Source organism: Leptodactylus fuscus, chromosome 9, assembly GCF_031893055.1.
Source record: "Leptodactylus fuscus isolate aLepFus1 chromosome 9, aLepFus1.hap2, whole genome shotgun sequence".
Classification (NCBI taxonomy): Eukaryota; Metazoa; Chordata; class Amphibia; order Anura; family Leptodactylidae; genus Leptodactylus; species Leptodactylus fuscus.
The window spans coordinates 2293031-2299030 of record NC_134273.1 but is presented as its reverse complement, the minus strand read 5'-3'; positions in this window follow the sequence as shown (position 1 = coordinate 2299030).

The following is a 6000-nucleotide window of genomic DNA, read 5'->3' as shown; positions in this document are numbered from 1 at the left end:
TCCCCCAGAGAGAGAGCGCCGAGACAGACGGGTGTAAGATACTATAATACAGAGAGGTCAGTGACCCCAGAGAGAGAGCACCGAGACAGACGGGTGTAAGATACTATAAATACAGAGAGGTCAGTGACCCCAGAGAGAGAGAGCACCGAGACAGACGGGTGTAAGATACTATAATACAGAGAGGTCAGTGACCCCAGAGAGAGAGCACCGAGACAGACGGGTGTAAGATACTATAATACAGAGAGGTCAGTGACCCCAGAGAGAGAGAGCACCGAGACAGACGGGTGTAAGATACTATAATACAGAGAGGTCAGTGACCCCAGAGAGAGAGAGCACCGAGACAGACGGGTGTAAGATACTATAATACAGAGAGGTCAGTGACCCCAGAGAGAGAGCACCGAGACAGACGGGTGTAAGATACTATAATACAGAGAGGTCAGTGACCCCAGAGAGAGAGAGCACCGAGACAGACGGGTGTAAGATACTATAATACAGAGAGGTCAGTGACCCCAGAGAGAGAGCACCGAGACAGACGGGTGTAAGATACTATAATACAGAGAGGTCAGTGACCCCAGAGAGAGAGCACCGAGACAGACGGGTGTAAGATACTATAATACAGAGAGGTCAGTGACCCCAGAGAGAGAGCACCGAGACAGACGGGTGTAAGATACTATAATACAGAGAGGTCAGTGACCCCAGAGAGAGAGCACCGAGACAGACGGGTGTAAGATACTATAATACAGAGAGAGTCAGTGACCCCAGAGAGAGAGCACCGAGACAGACGGGTGTAAGATACTATAATACAGAGAGGTCAGTGACCCCAGAGAGAGAGCACCGAGACAGACGGGTGTAAGATACTATAATACAGAGGAGGACAGTGACCCCAGAGAGAGAGCACCGAGACAGACGGGTGTAAGATACTATAATACAGAGAGGTCAGTGACCCCAGAGAGAGAGCACCGAGACAGACGGGTGTAAGATACTATAATACAGAGAGGTCAGTGACCCCAAAGAGAGAGAGCACCGAGACAGACGGGTGTAAGATACTATAATACAGAGAGGTCAGTGACCCCAGAGAGAGAGCACCGAGACAGACGGGTGTAAGATACTATAATACAGAGAGGTCAGTGACCCCAGAGAGAGCACCGAGACAGACGGGTGTAAGATACTATAATACAGAGGAGACAGTGACCCCAGAGAGAGAGCACCGAGACAGACGGGTGTAAGATACTATAATACAGAGAGGTCAGTGACCCCAGAGAGAGGGAGCACCGAGACAGACGGGTGTAAGATACTATAATACAGAGAGGTCAGTGACCCCAGAGAGAGAGCACCGAGACAGACGGGTGTAAGATACTATAATACAGAGAGGTCAGTGACCCCAGAGAGAGCACCGAGACAGACGGGTGTAAGATACTATAATACAGAGAGGTCAGTGACCCCAGAGAGAGAGAGCACCGAGACAGACGGGTGTAAGATACTATAATACAGAGAGGTCAGTGACCCCAGAGAGAGCACCGAGACAGACGGGTGTAAGATACTATAATACAGAGAGGTCAGTGACCCCAGAGAGAGAGAGCACCGAGACAGACGGAGTGTAAGATACTATAATACAGAGAGGTCAGTGACCCCAGAGAGAGAGAGCACCGAGACAGACGGGTGTAAGATACTATAATACAGAGAGGTCAGTGACCCCAGAGAGAGAGCACCGAGACAGACGGGTGTAAGATACTATAATACAGAGAGGTCAGTGACCCCAGAGAGAGCACCGAGACAGACGGGTGTAAGATACTATAATACAGAGGAGACAGTGACCCCAGAGAGAGAGAGCACCGAGACAGACGGGTGTAAGATACTATAATACAGAGAGGTCAGTGACCCCAGAGAGAGAGCACCGAGACAGACGGGTGTAAGATACTATAATACAGAGAGGTCAGTGACCCCAGAGAGAGAGAGCACCGAGACAGACGGGTGTAAGATACTATAATACAGAGAGGTCAGTGACCCCAGAGAGAGAGCACCGAGACAGACGGGTGTAAGATACTATAATACAGAGAGGTCAGTGACCCCAGAGAGAGCACCGAGACAGACGGGTGTAAGATACTATAATACAGAGGAGACAGTGACCCCAGAGAGAGAGAGCACCGAGACAGACGGGTGTAAGATACTATAATACAGAGAGGTCAGTGACCCCAGAGAGAGAGCACCGAGACAGACGGGTGTAAGATACTATAATACAGAGAGGTCAGTGACCCCAGAGAGAGAGAGCACCGAGACAGACGGGTGTAAGATACTATAATACAGAGAGGTCAGTGACCCCAGAGAGAGAGAGCACCGAGACAGACGGGTGTAAGATACTATAATACAGAGAGGTCAGTGACCCCAGAGAGAGAGCACCGAGACAGACAGGTGTAAGATACTATAATACAGAGAGGTCAGTGACCCCAGAGAGAGAGCACCGAGACAGACGGGTGTAAGATACTATAATACAGAGAGGTCAGTGACCCCAGAGAGAGAGCACCGAGACAGACGGGTGTAAGATACTATAATACAGAGAGGTCAGTGACCCCAGAGAGAGCACCGAGACAGACGGGTGTAAGATACTATAATACAGAGAGGTCAGTGACCCCAGAGAGAGAGCACCGAGACAGACGGGTGTAAGATACTATAATACAGAGAGGTCAGTGACCCCAGAGAGAGCACCGAGACAGACGGGTGTAAGATACTATAATACAGAGAGGTCAGTGACCCCAGAGAGAGAGCACCGAGACAGACGGGTGTAAGATACTATAATACAGAGAGGTCAGTGACCCCAGAGAGAGAGCACCGAGACAGACGGGTGTAAGATACTATAATACAGAGAGGTCAGTGACCCCAGAGAGAGGGAGCACCGAGACAGACGGGTGTAAGATACTATAATACAGAGAGGTCAGTGACCCCAGAGAGAGAGAGCACCGAGACAGACGGGTGTAAGATACTATAATACAGAGAGGTCAGTGACCCCAGAGAGAGCACCGAGACAGACGGGTGTAAGATACTATAATACAGAGAGGTCAGTGACCCCAGAGAGAGAGAGCACCGAGACAGACGGGTGTAAGATACTATAATACAGAGAGGTCAGTGACCCCAGAGAGAGAGAGCACCGAGACAGACGGGTGTAAGATACTATAATACAGAGAGGTCAGTGACCCCAGAGAGAGGGAGCACCGAGACAGACGGGTGTAAGATACTATAATACAGAGAGGTCAGTGACCCCAGAGAGAGAGAGCACCGAGACAGACGGGTGTAAGATACTATAATACAGAGAGGTCAGTGACCCCAGAGAGAGAGCACCGAGACAGACGGGTGTAAGATACTATAATACAGAGAGGTCAGTGACCCCAGAGAGAGCGCGCCGAGACAGACGAGTGTAAGATACTATAATACAGAGAGGTCAGTGACCCCAGAGAGAGCACCGAGACAGACGGGTGTAAGATACTATAATACAGAGAGGTCAGTGACCCCAGAGAGAGGGAGCACCGAGATAGACGGGTGTAAGATACTATAATACAGAGAGGTCAGTGACCCCAGAGAGAGAGCACCGAGACAGACGGGTGTAAGATACTATAATACAGAGGAGACAGTGACCCCAGAGAGAGAGCACCGAGACAGACGGGTGTAAGATACTATAATACAGAGAGGTCAGTGACCCCCAGAAAAAGCACCGAGACAGACGGGTGTAAGATACTATAATACAGAGAGGTCAGTGACCCCCAGAAAAAGCACCGAGACAGACGGGTGTAAGATACTATAATACAGAGAGGTCAGTGACCCCAGAGAGAGAGAGCACCGAGACAGACGGGTGTAAGATACTATAATACAGAGGAGACAGTGACCCCAGAGAGAGAGCACCGAGACAGACGGGTGTAAGATACTATAATACAGAGAAGTCAGTGACCCCAGAGAGAGAGAGCACCGAGACAGACGGGTGTAAGATACTATAATACAGAGAGGTCAGTGACCCCAGAGAGAGAGCACCGAGACAGACGGGTGTAAGATACTATAATACAGAGAAGTCAGTGACCCCAGAGAGAGAGAGCACCGAGACAGACGAGTGTAAGATACTATAATACAGAGAGGTCAGTGACCCCAGAGAGAGAGAGCACCGAGACAGACGGGTGTAAGATACTATAATACAGAGAGGTCAGTGACCCCAGAGAGAGAGAGCACCGAGACAGACGGGTGTAAGATACTATAATACAGAGGAGACAGTGACCCCAGAGAGAGAGCACCGAGACAGACGGGTGTAAGATACTATAATACAGAGAAGTCAGTGACCCCAGAGAGAGAGAGCACCGAGACAGACGGGTGTAAGATACTATAATACAGAGAGGTCAGTGACCCCAGAGAGAGAGCACCGAGACAGACGGGTGTAAGATACTATAATACAGAGAAGTCAGTGACCCCAGAGAGAGAGAGCACCGAGACAGACGAGTGTAAGATACTATAATACAGAGAGGTCAGTGACCCCAGAGAGAGAGAGCACCGAGACAGACGAGTGTAAGATACTATAATACAGAGAGGTCAGTGACCCCAGAGAGAGAGAGCACCGAGACAGACGGGTGTAAGATACTATAATACAGAGAGGTCAGTGACCCCAGAGAGAGCACCGAGACAGACGGGTGTAAGATACTATAATACAGAGAGGTCAGTGACCCCAGAGAGAGAGCACCGAGACAGACGGGTGTAAGATACTATAATACAGAGGAGACAGTGACCCCAGAGAGAGAGCACCGAGACAGACGAGTGTAAGATACTATAATACAGAGAGGTCAGTGACCCCAGAGAGAGCACCGAGACAGACGGGTGTAAGATACTATAATACAGAGAGGTCAGTGACCCCAGAGAGAGAGAGCACCGAGACAGACGGGTGTAAGATACTATAATACAGAGAGGTCAGTGACCCCAGAGAGAGAGAGCGCCGAGACAGACGGGTGTAAGATACTATAATACAGAGAGGTCAGTGACCCCAGAGAGAGGGAGCACCGAGACAGACGGGTGTAAGATACTATAATACAGAGAGGTCAGTGACCCCAGAGAGAGGGAGCACCGAGACAGACGGGTGTAAGATACTATAATACAGAGAGGTCAGTGACCCCCAGAAAAAGCACCGAGACAGATGGGTGTAAGATACTATAATACAGAGAGGTCAGTGACCCCAGAGAGAGAGAGCACCGAGACAGACGGGTGTAAGATACTATAATACAGAGAGGTCAGTGACCCCAGAGAGAGAGAGCACCAAGACAGACGGGTGTAAGATACTATAATACAGAGAGGTCAGTGACCCCAGAGAGAGAGAGCACCGAGACAGACGGGTGTAAGATACTATAATACAGAGAGGTCAGTGACCCCAGAGAGAGAGAGCACCGAGACAGACGGGTGTAAGATACTATAATACAGAGAGGTCAGTGACCCCAGAGAGAGAGCACCGAGACAGACGGGTGTAAGATACTATAATACAGAGAGGTCAGTGACCCCAGAGAGAGAGCACCGAGACAGACAGGTGTAAGATACTATAATACAGAGAGGTCAGTGACCCCAGAGAGAGAGCACCGAGACAGACAGGTGTAAGATACTATAATACAGAGGAGACAGTGACCCCAGAGAGAGAGAGCACCGAGACAGACGGGTGTAAGATACTATAATACAGAGAGGTCAGTGACTCCCAGAAAAAGCACCGAGACAGATGGGTGTAAGATACTATAATACAGAGAGGTCAGTGACCCCAGAGAGAGAGCACCGAGACAGACGGGTGTAAGATACTATAATACAGAGAGGTCAGTGACCCCAGAGAGAGAGAGCACCAAGACAGACGGGTGTAAGATACTATAATACAGAGAGGTCAGTGACCCCAGAGAGAGAGAGCACCGAGACAGACGGGTGTAAGATACTATAATACAGAGAGGTCAGTGACCCCAGAGAGAGAGAGCACCGAGACAGACGGGTGTAAGATACTATAAT